Source organism: Saccopteryx bilineata, chromosome 4 (assembly GCF_036850765.1).
Source record: "Saccopteryx bilineata isolate mSacBil1 chromosome 4, mSacBil1_pri_phased_curated, whole genome shotgun sequence".
NCBI lineage: Eukaryota > Metazoa > Chordata > Mammalia > Chiroptera > Emballonuridae > Saccopteryx > Saccopteryx bilineata.
In genome coordinates this window covers 233,521,023-233,533,616 of record NC_089493.1, presented here as the reverse complement: position 1 = coordinate 233,533,616, position 12,594 = coordinate 233,521,023, and the positions used below count along the sequence as shown (strand labels likewise).

Here is a 12,594-nt window from a genome sequence, read left to right as displayed (position 1 = left end):
TGTTTTTTTTAAAAAAATTAATAATGAAATAAAGAAAAATAAAATAAAATAAAATTTTTAAAAAAAAGAAAATTATTCCCCCCCTCTTTTTTTTCCTCTCCTCTCCTCTCCCCTCTTTCTTGAGAAAATCTTGTGGTGGACTGTGAGTTATAACAAACAATGCCTGTGATGGAGGGCCTGAATTGGGGAAAAGTAATAAAGGGGCAAAAAAGAGAGAAAGAAAAAAAAAAAAAAAAAAAAAGGAAAAAAAATAAAAAGAAAAAAGAAAAAAAAAAGAGCGTATGGACCCACAAAAAGCAAATAAGGAAAAAATTTGGGTCAAGAATAAAATGATTTGCTTTTAGGTGTTGGTTTTCTAAGAGTTATGATGAGAGGAATAAGAGGAAAATGGAAAAATGGGGGGACAAATTAAAAACTTACTATTGTATTTAGTGGAACAAGAACTAGATAATATGGAGAGCCAGGGATGGGAGCACTGCTAGTGAGTTAAAAAGGTGAAGTAAAACCCCCAAAATGCCACAAACATAGGTTTGAGTCCCAGATAAGATAATTTGTTTGTTATTGAGGTTTGAATGAGAGGAGATGTAAAGGAGAAAGGAAGAAACTAATATAGAGGGAGAAAAGAAAGAGAGAGAGAGAAAAAAAGAGGGAACCACTAAAAGAAGAAAAAAGAAAGGAGAGAGAGAGAGAGAGAGTTAAGGGTTTTGGAGTGCAACCCTCATAGAGAGAAAGGAAGAGAAGAGAAATGATAATGGGAGATGTAACACTTATGGGTAGTGTAGTTCAAGGAGAGGAGAGAGTAAGACCGGTAGAGAGTTAATCGGCCAAATTGGAGGAGGAAAAAAAAGTCTCAAGAATGAAGATAAGAGAAACAAACGAACAAATATAATAAAATGGGATAGGTTATAAAGTCTGCACTTTATTCTTGATTTTGAGAGGTTATCTTCTTGCTTTTTCTTTTCTCTCCCTCTTCCTGGTTGGTGACTCTGTACCCCGGGTTCTGCCCCTTTGGCACGCTCAGGTAGAGGTTTGCAGTTGATAAGTCTCTATGGCAATGTCATGTATTGTGCTTTATTTTCGTTGGGAGTTGAGGCTCATTAGCATTTATAGTCTCCGACAGTGAGAGAGTCCGTGTTCCTGGAGCCTTTCTCCTAGTCTTTCCTTCCTCAATTAGTAGCCTGATAGTCCAGGTATGGGGTTGCTGCTGCCTCTGCCTGGATAGTAAGAGGTTCAAATTGCTGGCAACTCCCCACTCTATTTCCACTCAGCACAGGGCTCTGGGTAAGGCTCAGTCAGTCAGAGCTGCTAGCATAATCAGGTGGGCTTTCCGCCCACTCAAAGACCACTGGCTCTGCCACTCTGTCCGGTAACACAAGCGGGCGCCCACTTCCGGGGCGCTTGGAGGAAACTCTCACTCACTGTCTGCAACCAGGATATCCGGCCAGCAGTCTCACGCTCTGAGTGAAACCCCCAACCGCAGGGAAAAGTTGCAGCGTTGGAATTGAGTCTCGCTCCGTCCCCGTGTGCGGCTTTTGCAAGGCGCTGGGGCGGCTCTAGATTCCGCTTTGGCCCACACAAAGGCCCCTGACTCTGCCCCTCTGTGCGATAACACGGGCGCGCACTGCCGAGGCACTCGGAGGAATCGCTCACTCCTTATCTGCGCACGCACACCAGGATATGAGGCCGGCCGCGGTTCCCTCTGAGTAAAACCCTCACCAGCACGGAAAATCTCCACCGTTGGAAGTAGTTCTCACTCCCTCCCGTGCGTGGCTTTCCCAGGGCGCTGGGGCTGCCCAGAGACTCTGCCCTCAGCCCACAGAAAGGCCTCTGACCCTGCCTCTCCGTGGGGCAACACGGGCACCCACTTCCGCGGCTTAGGAAGAAATCTCTCTTCCACTAACTGCGCACCGACCAGGAGACCGGGTAAAATGGCCGCTCCGCTTGTCTTTCTTTGTTTGGGTTTGGCGCGAGTGTTAGCTTGTATTGCCCGGGTTGCCACAGGATCAGATTTTCCTCGGCTTGGATCTCTGAGCCACAGCCTGGTTCGGCCGTTTTTGCTGCGGCGGCCTGGATCTATTCACCCCCTTTGCCCGCCTCAGTTTCTATATTCACAGTTACCAGAGAAAGCCGCCCTGTTTAGGTTAGTGAGGAAGGCGGAGCATTTCTTACTCCCTATTTCCTTCGGGGTTTGGTTATATATTTAGCCAATTTTTCACTCAATCATACCTTTGGGTGTATTGCGAAGAATCTGGAAGCTCCAAGTATAGGTTTTTCTGTTTCTGGTTGAAGATCTTGTTGAGTTTTGGGGGAGATTTATCGGTATCGCTTCCTACTCCGCCATTACTCTGACGTCATCTACAGAGCTTTTAAAGTAACTTGATACTAAGGTGAGGGAAAATAGTTCTTGAAATCTAAATCAAGGAGATGAGGTTTATTAGATTGCATAGGTGACAGTGATTTTCTCTAATTTAGATTATTTTGATTATGCAACTGAATGTTCTCTCTTCACAGAGAGCTTATTAAAAAACATTAGTAAACTTCTAAAAGTATTTTTGTTTCACATAATTAAAGACTTCTATACTCAAAAAGGAATTGAATATTGGAACAAAATTATGTGGGAATGTGGACACTTAATAATGCAATGAAGGTTTAGAGACCCAAACTCTTTGCTGATTTAGGTAATTACAGCACATAATTTACTTTGAGAAACTATTAGTGTTTTTCAGTTATGTAAAAATTATTTCAATTAAAGTGTCATCAAATTAATTTTAGGAACAAAACTTTATCTTAGTTTTACTATTTGGGATTGGACTAACATTTTCAATGCTACTGGAAGTTAATTGGATGATATTATATAGCTAATTTTTATTTGGTAATTTAATATGCCAATAAAACATAATGAAATAAAAGTCCAGCAATTGTTTGAATCCATTTTAGAGTATAAATAATAACAGCAATGAAAATTATCATTCCTGGGGCATTTTTAATGTTTAAAGCACACTATGAAGCATATTTTTAAATTATATCAATTCATTCACCTCATTTTATTCCAAATAGCCTTCTGTATTTCAGAACATTTTTTTAGACCTGCCTGAAATTTTCATCTTCCAGTAATTTCCTTAACTTTTGAAACAAAGATAAAGAAACATCTAATATATTTCATATTTAATTTTAACACTGGCGTTTTGAGAAAGATTTATACTTGACATGTGTGGTGAATAGAAAGTCATGTGTTTGGATGCTCCTGATTCTGCTGATTTTAGTTGATGAGATTAGGACAAATTATTAAGCATTTATAGATCTTAAATATGAAAGCAAATTGAACATTAAGGTAGTTTGTAGTTTAGAAATTCTTTGTTCTAAAACTTGAAAACATATGGCCTTTAATCATTAATAATAGCTCTGCAAAGATGTTATTCAGGCCTGGTAAATTTCCTTGAGCTTCTCGAGAAATGGTTCCAGAAGATATTTAAGATTGGAAGAGGAGGGTGCTTCAATAACAGAAAACACATCCCATTAGCTTGAGCATGTAAGCAAAAGATAATTTCGTGGGATACCACACATGCCCTCAGAGGCAGAGAAACACATCTTTCAAATTGTCTTCCTCTAGGGAGCTACTATTCCCTAATTGCAACCTCTCTGCCATCCATCAGCAGTACTACTGTTACTTCCCTGCCATCTCAATTCAAGCCTGGGTAATAAATGACTTACCAGATGCACAAAAGTGTTTCTGGATAACCCTGACTTAGAGCAGCTGCAATTATTAGTAGCCATCAAAATATTACTATGTTTGCATTTATAAATCTAACATATCAACAGCAGAGAAAACTTACTATAAGTCTCAAAAACAATTTACTAACAGAGAGAAATGTCCATAAATACATCTTGTGAGTATAGTCAATTTAATTTACTCAGAAACTCAAAAACTACCCCTTTATGACTAATGCAATCTATTGTGAACCATGAAAATTTCTTCACAAAAATACAGCTGCCGAAGTGACAGGCTTAAGTCATTGTGTGATGGTTGTGGAGGTATCTAATTTAATTTGGAGAGATGTCTTTGGATAGAAATTGGCTTCTGAAATGACTTGTCAGTGCAAAGCATTGTTCACATCAGTCTTTTTCTGAAGATTTCTTTGCCTCATCTTATTTGTTTAATGATGCTAATAAGTAGGTAGATCTGTGAATCAGTTTTTCAATAACAAATCTACTGAAGCTTCAAGTTTAGATGTTTTTTCCACACTGGTGCTGTAATAAGTTTACAGAATAAACCTCAAAAATGCCTTAAGGGTACCTAAATATTGTTTACTCAGAATAGTAGATGATAGAAATAAACTTGTTTAACTTCAGGCTAAATTCCAAGAAATCTTATATTCTTCCTGTTACCACCGAACTGAATCAGCTGAATAACAGTCTAATACCTTGGAAGGGATATATACTGAAGATATGAAATGGAAAATCTTTTTAATGGGTAGAAATAATTTTCTTCAGTGTTGGACTGTTTATAGACCTAGCGTCAAGATTTATACATCTTTCTTCAATTTATGATTTTTGTAATTTACCATGAGTAAGAAACAACTACCATTCATTTGAGACAGAAGGGAAAAATAACTTTTAATCTTGAATTAACTGCCTGGGAAAGTGAAAACTAATATAGTATACGTATTTGCTACTTAGTAGTAAGGAGTAGAAAATGTTTTAAATTATTTTATTATAAACAAATATATGATCAGTCTTCTTGCCTTACATAGTAAAGTGCTGCACTAAAGAGATTTATCTTACCACTTTAAGACATGACTGCCTAAAATCGGTCATCCATGTTTCCATTTCAAGGAATCAAAGGAACTTACTTATAAATGATAAAACTGAACTTTTTGAAAAAATACTCTTTATTGCAACCTAAATTTACATCTATGCAAAATTCTTCAGAGTTATAACTACTCATGATCAAACCTAATCTATGTATTTGTTTCTTCAAGGGGTAGAAAAAATAACCAGTAAATAATCATTTCCTACCAATGAAATGATATAGTGGGTATCTCTAATTTGTTACTGCTAAACAAATTATTATTGTTTGATACTAGCACCAATATTTCCTTTTGTAGATCTACACCTTCTACTTGGTAAGCAATTTTCTTTAGGCAGAGTTCAACCTAACTGGTCATGCTATGAGTGGGCATGAGTGTTACATCCCTCTGGCCACAAAGATGCTTCAAGAATGGGCATGTAACTTAAATTTATCCCACTGATTGCAAATACCACTGCCTCTATAAATTTGACTGTAAATTTTAGAAAAAAATATATTTTCCACTGGGTTTGTCAAGCTGAGTTTTTTAGAGACAATTTGATCATTAATATGAGAAAGTTATCTAGGGATGGAGAAGGCATTGTGCATCATTTTTATAACACTGAAGTAGTAAAAAGTCATTGCATGCAAGCAAAACACAGGAAAATATAACTAAGATACAAAAAGGGACAGATTTCTGATGATGTCATTTGAGAACCAAATATCCTTTTTTTTTAATTTGTCAATCATGGTTTACATTCAATATTATTTTGTATTAATTTTAGGTATACATCATCATGATTAGACAATCATTTGCTTTATAAAGTGTTCCTCCTGATATTTTCAGTGTCCAACTGGAACCATACATAGTTATTACAATATTACTTACTATATTCTCTATGCTGAACTTTACATCTTTTTTTTTACTTTTAGTTATTCTTTAATGTTTTAAAATATAAACTTGTATCATTAAAAATAGTAACAAGCAAACAACCAACAAAAGAGGCCACCTTTTTTTTTTTGAGCTACTTTTCAAAAAAATATGGAACTTCACGAATTTGCGTGTCATCCTTGCGTAGGGGCCACGCTAATCTTCTCTGTATCGTTCCAATTTTAGTATATGTGCTGCCGAAGGAGCACTGAACTTTACATCTTAATGACTATTCTGTAACTATCAATCTGTACTTTTATGTTTGAAGCTATGTTGAACACTTAGTATCTTTTTGTTGTGCCAGTTTATATTGGTTTTCTGTATGTTAATTTTCCAGAGTCTTGACCCACAAAATTATACTGATAATTAGAAAGATAACATAATATTATTGTGAGATAACCTTAAGATGATAAGAAAAAAATTAGTATACTTTTTATACATGTGACATCTGTGGCCTAGGGTATATGTGATAAGTAAGACTGAGCACCTCACTCTGTCCTTTTAAATTTACCACAGTCTCAATCTCAATGTGTTTAAGAATCTAACAAAAATCGAGTTAAAATGTAGATTGTAACTCAATAGAATTGAGGTGAGACTTGAAGTTTTGCATTTCTATCAAGCTCCTAGGGATGGAGAAGGCATTGTGCATCATTTTTATAACACTGAAGTAATAAAAAGTCATTGCATGCAAGCAGTCAGAAATCCAAAGAATATATTCCCTGGATTTCCTTACAGTTTGAATTTGGGTTGTGGCTCATTAAGCAGACATACAGCAGGAAATTTGAAAGAAATTAATGAGATAAGAATATTCTTATTGTATAGCTGATCCTTGTGCTAGCAATTTCTATCATGCATGGGACATTTTTGCTGTTAAGTATTGCAGCTAAAGTAGTATGATCATGGACTCATTAGTTTTGAAGTCACTTTCTGGTACCCAGGTAACAGCAAGAGCCATGTGGTTTGCAAGGTAGCAGTTGGTGTGGCAAGTTCCTGATTCTTCATGTTGCTTTTCATGTGAGATAAAGCAGCTCCCTTAAGGCAAGTTCCAGTCTGTTGTTTTGGGATTCTTTCCAGAAGGCAGAGTCTTCTCCAGTCCCTATATAATCTGGCTAGCCATCAATTCTCTATGTTCAATATCTTTCAACATAAAGGGGCAAAATATTTGTTGTATGCCAAGTTAAAAAGTACAAATTAAATGCCTTTTTAAGGCATAAAAAAAGAAGTACATGACAAAATGAAAGGACAAGAGGAATACTTCTCATTGTAATGTATTGACATGAGCTCCTGAGGACTGAGCATTCTCCTTCTTGTAGGCTTCCTACACTTTTCCTGGAAGAATGGCCAGACAACATCACATGAGGTAGCATGGTGTCATGGCAAGAATGATTATATGGTATTCAAGAGATCGGAATTCTTGTCCCAGTTTAACAGATACAACTGTATATAAAGATCAAGAAGGTCTTGTCAGGGAACATTTAAATAGGCAGATTCTATGACATTTTTTCAAAAATGAAAAGCCAGTCCTGGCAGATCTAACAATTTTTTAAGATAACACAAATTAATATTATCTTGATTTTAAATGTTTATGATTATTGTTTTATTAAATATTTTGTTGTATAAATAGAATATATTTCTCAGGATATATTTACAGTCATATGGAAACTTTATTGCTAATCCTGTAAATTATAATTTCGCAAAATTGAGCCTCAGTATACATTTCCATATAAATCATGTTGGAAGAACATCAACTAAGAATATCTATAAATATTCTCTATTATTAGCATTTTTATACTTCTTAGAAATGTGGAAAATCTTTTTTTAAAAAGGGAGTACATGATTTACAATTAGTTGGATGGTATAAGTTTAAAGCATTAGTTTTGATGAAGTTATTTTACAAGCTTTTTAAAATAAATGTCAATACTGCAAGGCCACTTGCAGAACTACTCAAAATAGGTGTTTTGTTTTCTTTGATTTGTAAAGCAAAGACTCAAAACTCTCCTCTGACAAGCAGCAAATGGGTGTGATTTTTTTTAAGTCCCTGTTTTATTTCCCTTTGGTCACACATGCATTAAAAACATGTATACACTTGCAAAATACCCAAACATCAGGAATTAAAAGGTTGAAAAACAAGGAGCTTTCATAGACTTGAAAGAACACCCTAACCTTCAAATGAAACAAAACCAGTCAAATATTGAAAATTTCTTTGTTCAAAACACATTTTATTTTTAATGGAATTTTGGGTTTATTTCCATTATTACTCTCATATGATCAAGAACAAGTCACTAAATAGTGTTTGACCCAATAAACTTTGGGTTGATAGTGTACATTCAGTAGAGAATAGGCAGTGCATGAATTAAAACTTTATCCATACCTGATATACAGTTAATTTAGTTGACTAGGTTGAGTTAGTGATAAAGTATTTTAGTTACATACTTAATTTAATTCGATTATAAAAATCATGCCAAAGATTAGACTAATTTGAGTACCTCTCTGTCCCTCCAAAAGAAAAAAGATAAAAAAGAAGAAAGATTACTTAATGAGATTAAGGATTGAGAGACTCAACTAAAAAATAGTATTTTTCAGCCCTGGCCGGTTGGCTCAGTGGTAGAGCATCAGTCTGGCATGCAAGAGTCCTGGGTTCAATTCCCAGCCAGGGTACACAGAGGAAGCTCCCATTTGCTTCTCCACCCCTTCCTCTCTCCTTCCTCTCTTGTTTCTCTCTTCCCCTCCCGCAGCCAAGGCTTCATTGGAGCAAAGTTGGCCCGGGCACTGAGGATGGCTCTGTGGCCTCTGCCTCAGGCACTAGAATGGCTCTGGTTGCAACAGAGTGATGCCCCAGATGGGCAGAACATCGCCCCCTGGTGGGTGTGTTGGGTGGATCCCGGTCAGGCGCATGCAGGAGTCTGACTGCCTCCCCGTTTCCAACTTCAGAAAAATACAAAAAAAAAAAAAGTATTTTTAAAAAATTAGTCATTTCTCTTTTCTTTCAATAACATCAATCATATAAATGAGAAGAAAAACTAAAATGGAGATACCAGAGATGGATTTTAATTCACATTTCTAGTTTTAATGTAAAAAAGAATTAGCATTTTCATAAGTTTTATTAAAAATCAGGAATTTCCTGTTTTACTTTCTTCTGTGTTTACTTCAGTTTCTCCCTGATAAATGATATGGAATTCAACTAGTTTATTTTTTCTTAATAAATATTACTTTTTAATTTAGTTCCTTTAATTTTTTTATAATTTTACTATTTAGCTTTAAAGATTTATTATACAAAAATATTATAGTTGTTTATTTTATAATCAATTGCACATACACATTTATACATGCATATTTATGCTCAATGAACATGTAAATTCTCTATAACATATATAACACTTTTTTTTTAGATTTTATTTATTGATTTTTGGATAGAGGAGGGAGAAAGACAGAGAAAGAGCGTGAGAGTGAGAATGATGGGGGAGAAGCAGGAAGCATCTACAAGTAATAGTTGCTTCCTATATGTGCCTTGACCAGGCAAGCCCAGGGATTTGAACTGGCAACCTCAGTGTTCCAGGTGCACTTTATCCACTCAGCTTTATCCACTCAGCCATATAACACTTTTTGTGCTTTAAAATATTGGGAATTCATGCTCATAGTATGCTACACTTATCTATTTACCTATTTCTTTATTTAGAAATATAACGTTTTTCAAGAAAATATAAAATTTGTATATATGTGTTCTTGCAGGAACAAAATATTTGAACTGAAAATAAAAAATTATTTAACATAGAAATATCTATAAGATTTGCTGAAAACAAATTTAAAGGAGAGTGAAATTTGAGTTTTGTTATGAAGCATGATTATTGCTCTGTTCTAAATTAGGGGAAAAAACAATAAAACAGAGAGAAGACTACTCTCTCAACAAGAAAGTGCAGAAACAAAGATTGGAGATTTACTTAGTAAATGTTAAATAATGTAGGAGTTTGATAGAATTGGAATATAAAGATAAATGGGAGAGAGTGAGGGTAAGGAAAAGGTTGTGATGTATGACTTGCCAAAAAGTTTGAATTTTATCTTAGAGATAAGGGCAGAAATAGGATCTCAAAATTTGAGAATTATACCGGTATGAGTGATGAGGGAAAACAATAGAAACTTCTCTTAGAGGCAATGAGAAGAAAGAGATAGAGGATAAATTATGTATTATATAGTGTGTGAATGTGGAGCATATGTGCCCTGGTGGGGAAGTAGCCAGGATTAAGAAAGTATTTAGTTTGTTTACTTTAACATACAAGTGGTATGGGCATATTTGTCTGCTGATGGGAATGCTCTGTCAAGTGAGAGACAAGAGATATGAAAAAGTGGACAGTATTGAAACAAGATGCCACAGCAATAAAATAAGATAATCTACTTATAAATAATAAAGAAATTCATGGAACACACTGCTTATATGTATCTATGAATGTTAAAAATCTATGTATGGAGGCCTGACCTGTGGTGGCGCAGTGGATAAAGCGTCGACCTGGAAATGCTGAGGTTGCCGGTTCGAAGCCCTGGGCTTGCCTGGTCAAGGCACATATGGGAGTTGATGCTTCCTGCTCCTCCCCCTTCTCTCTCTATGACTCTCTATCTCTCTCTTCTCTCTCTCCCTCTCTCTCTCCTTTCTAAAATGAATAAATAAAATTTAAAAAAAAATAAAAATTAAAAAAAAAAATCTATGTATGGAATACTATATGGCTGTGAAAAAGAAGGAAATCTTACCTTTTTCAATGGCATGGATGGACCTGGAAATTATTATGCTAAGTGAAATAAGCCAGGCAGAGAAAGACACATATCATGATATCATTTACATGTGGAATCTAATGAACACAGTGAACTGAAAAACAGAATATAGACAGAGGTTGGTTCACAGGGAGCAGAGGGACAGCTGTCAGAGGGAAAGGGGATGAGGACAGGAACAGAGAAGATGAAGGGATTAGTGAAATTATATATACATCACACATAGATACAGATTATAGGACAGCAAACCCAAGAGGGAAGGTGGGAGGGACGCTGGGGAATGGGGGTAAAGGGGGAGTAATGGGGAGCACATTGTTGGGGGCTGAGGGTTTTATGTTGAGTGGGACACTTGAATCCATGCTAACACAATAAATTAAATAATTTCATAAAAATTAATTTAAATAAATTTGTGTAGAATGTAAATAGAAATGCATTTTATAGAATAGAATATATACAAAATAAAATGCTGCTATATTTCTATTACATGAGAGAAGGACATCCTTAATACTAAGACAACCCATAGTAATTATGATCTACTTATTTATATGAGACCTATGGAAACAGGACAATGAGTGAATAACACATTCATAACTTTATTCTTAAACATATTCAGAGTCTTATGATCATTAAGTGCAATTGTAGATACTCTCTCTCATAATATTTCAAACATTTTGTTCTAGTTATAATAAAATACTTTCTTTACCTCTTTTTTTCCCTTTGACCAATTCACTGATTGCTTTCTAGTAAATGAAATGGGCTACTTGTTTTCATATTCTGGATTTCATATGACAAAATTGTACAATAGATAGTCTTCCGTGACTGACGACTTTTTCTTAGGATGATTATTTTCAAGGTTTATACATCTTGTTGTATGTACTTAATTCTTTTATATGCTGCTAGATTCAGTTTACTAGTAGTTTGTTGTAAAGTTTTGCATCTATAGTCATGAGACTTTTGTCTGCAGTTTTCTTGCCTTGTAATCTTTGTCTAGTTTTGGTATCAGGGTAATACTGACCTCTGAAAATAACATAGGAAGTGTCTCCTCCCATATTTTTATCTGGTCCTTTACAGTAAATTGCTAGATAGTCTATAAATTAATTTACTGCTCTCAGAGAGCTAACAGCTTCCTCTTAAGTGCTCAGCACCAAATATCCATTGTTAGCTAGAACATGCTCATGCTTGAACTTTCACTCTGATCCAAATAAAGTCAGAGACCTTAGAGAAGGCTTTACAGCTTTGTTTTTACAGCCTTCCTGTCCCCCTTGACAAAACTCTGATATTGCTTTGGAGGTAGGTTAAAGGACAGTGACCTGCTTCTATTTGAATGACTCTTCTGACTTATAAGGGATCTGGTTGGGATGGTAACCTTTACTCTTGGCTCACCTCACCTGGTATGTAAACTCAGCCCTATAAGCAAGATTAATTTTTAAACATTGAGATCAAATTGATTCTATTTTTTTCTTTACCTTTATTTTTTGTTAAATGGTATGATATTGAAGATTAATAACTGTAATGTTTAGAGGATTGATGCCAATATTATTTTTTAAAGGTTGAGAAACAACTTTAGTCATTTCATTAAAATATATTTATGTGACACTTAGTATTTTAATGGCACCAATTTATGTTCTGGAAAAATAATAAAGAGTAAGAAAGCTCCTTAGACCTAGTGAGCTCCTATTATAGGAGACTTGGCTAGAAAACAAAATAGAAAATAATAGGAAAACAAGTAAATAAGATAATGATGAGTGTTCAATAATGGAATGAAAAAGGATTAGTAAAGGATGAAACTTTATGCGGGTCAGTGAGGTACTCATTGAAGAAATCATATTTGAGCTGGCAGAAGGCAGCACATAAAGATCTGTAATAAAGACATTATAGATGGAGGCACAGCAACGTGCAAAGCCCTGATATGAAAGAACTGGCTTGGAGTTTTTGTGGGACAGAAAGAATGTCAATGTAGCAGAAAGTTAGTGAAAGCAGCTGAATACAGAAGGGGAAAATATCAGAGAGCTATGCAAGAACCAGATAGTTTCATGAGACAATTGGGAGTCTCAAGATGGGTTCAGGAAAGAGAAAAGCTTCTGGCAGCTGAGTAGGAAATAAGTGAAGAATAAAGTAA

At 35.3% G+C, this 12,594-nt stretch overlaps 1 non-coding gene across 1 annotated transcript; it reads right to left on the bottom strand.

Moving 5' to 3' along the window:
* Positions 1 to 5,820: 5,820 nt before the first annotated feature.
* On the bottom strand, positions 5,821 to 5,926 carry LOC136336926 (U6 spliceosomal RNA). Its single transcript, XR_010731660.1, has one exon. It is a non-coding gene; the product is annotated as a U6 spliceosomal RNA (small nuclear RNA).
* Positions 5,927 to 12,594: the final 6,668 nt, after the last annotated feature.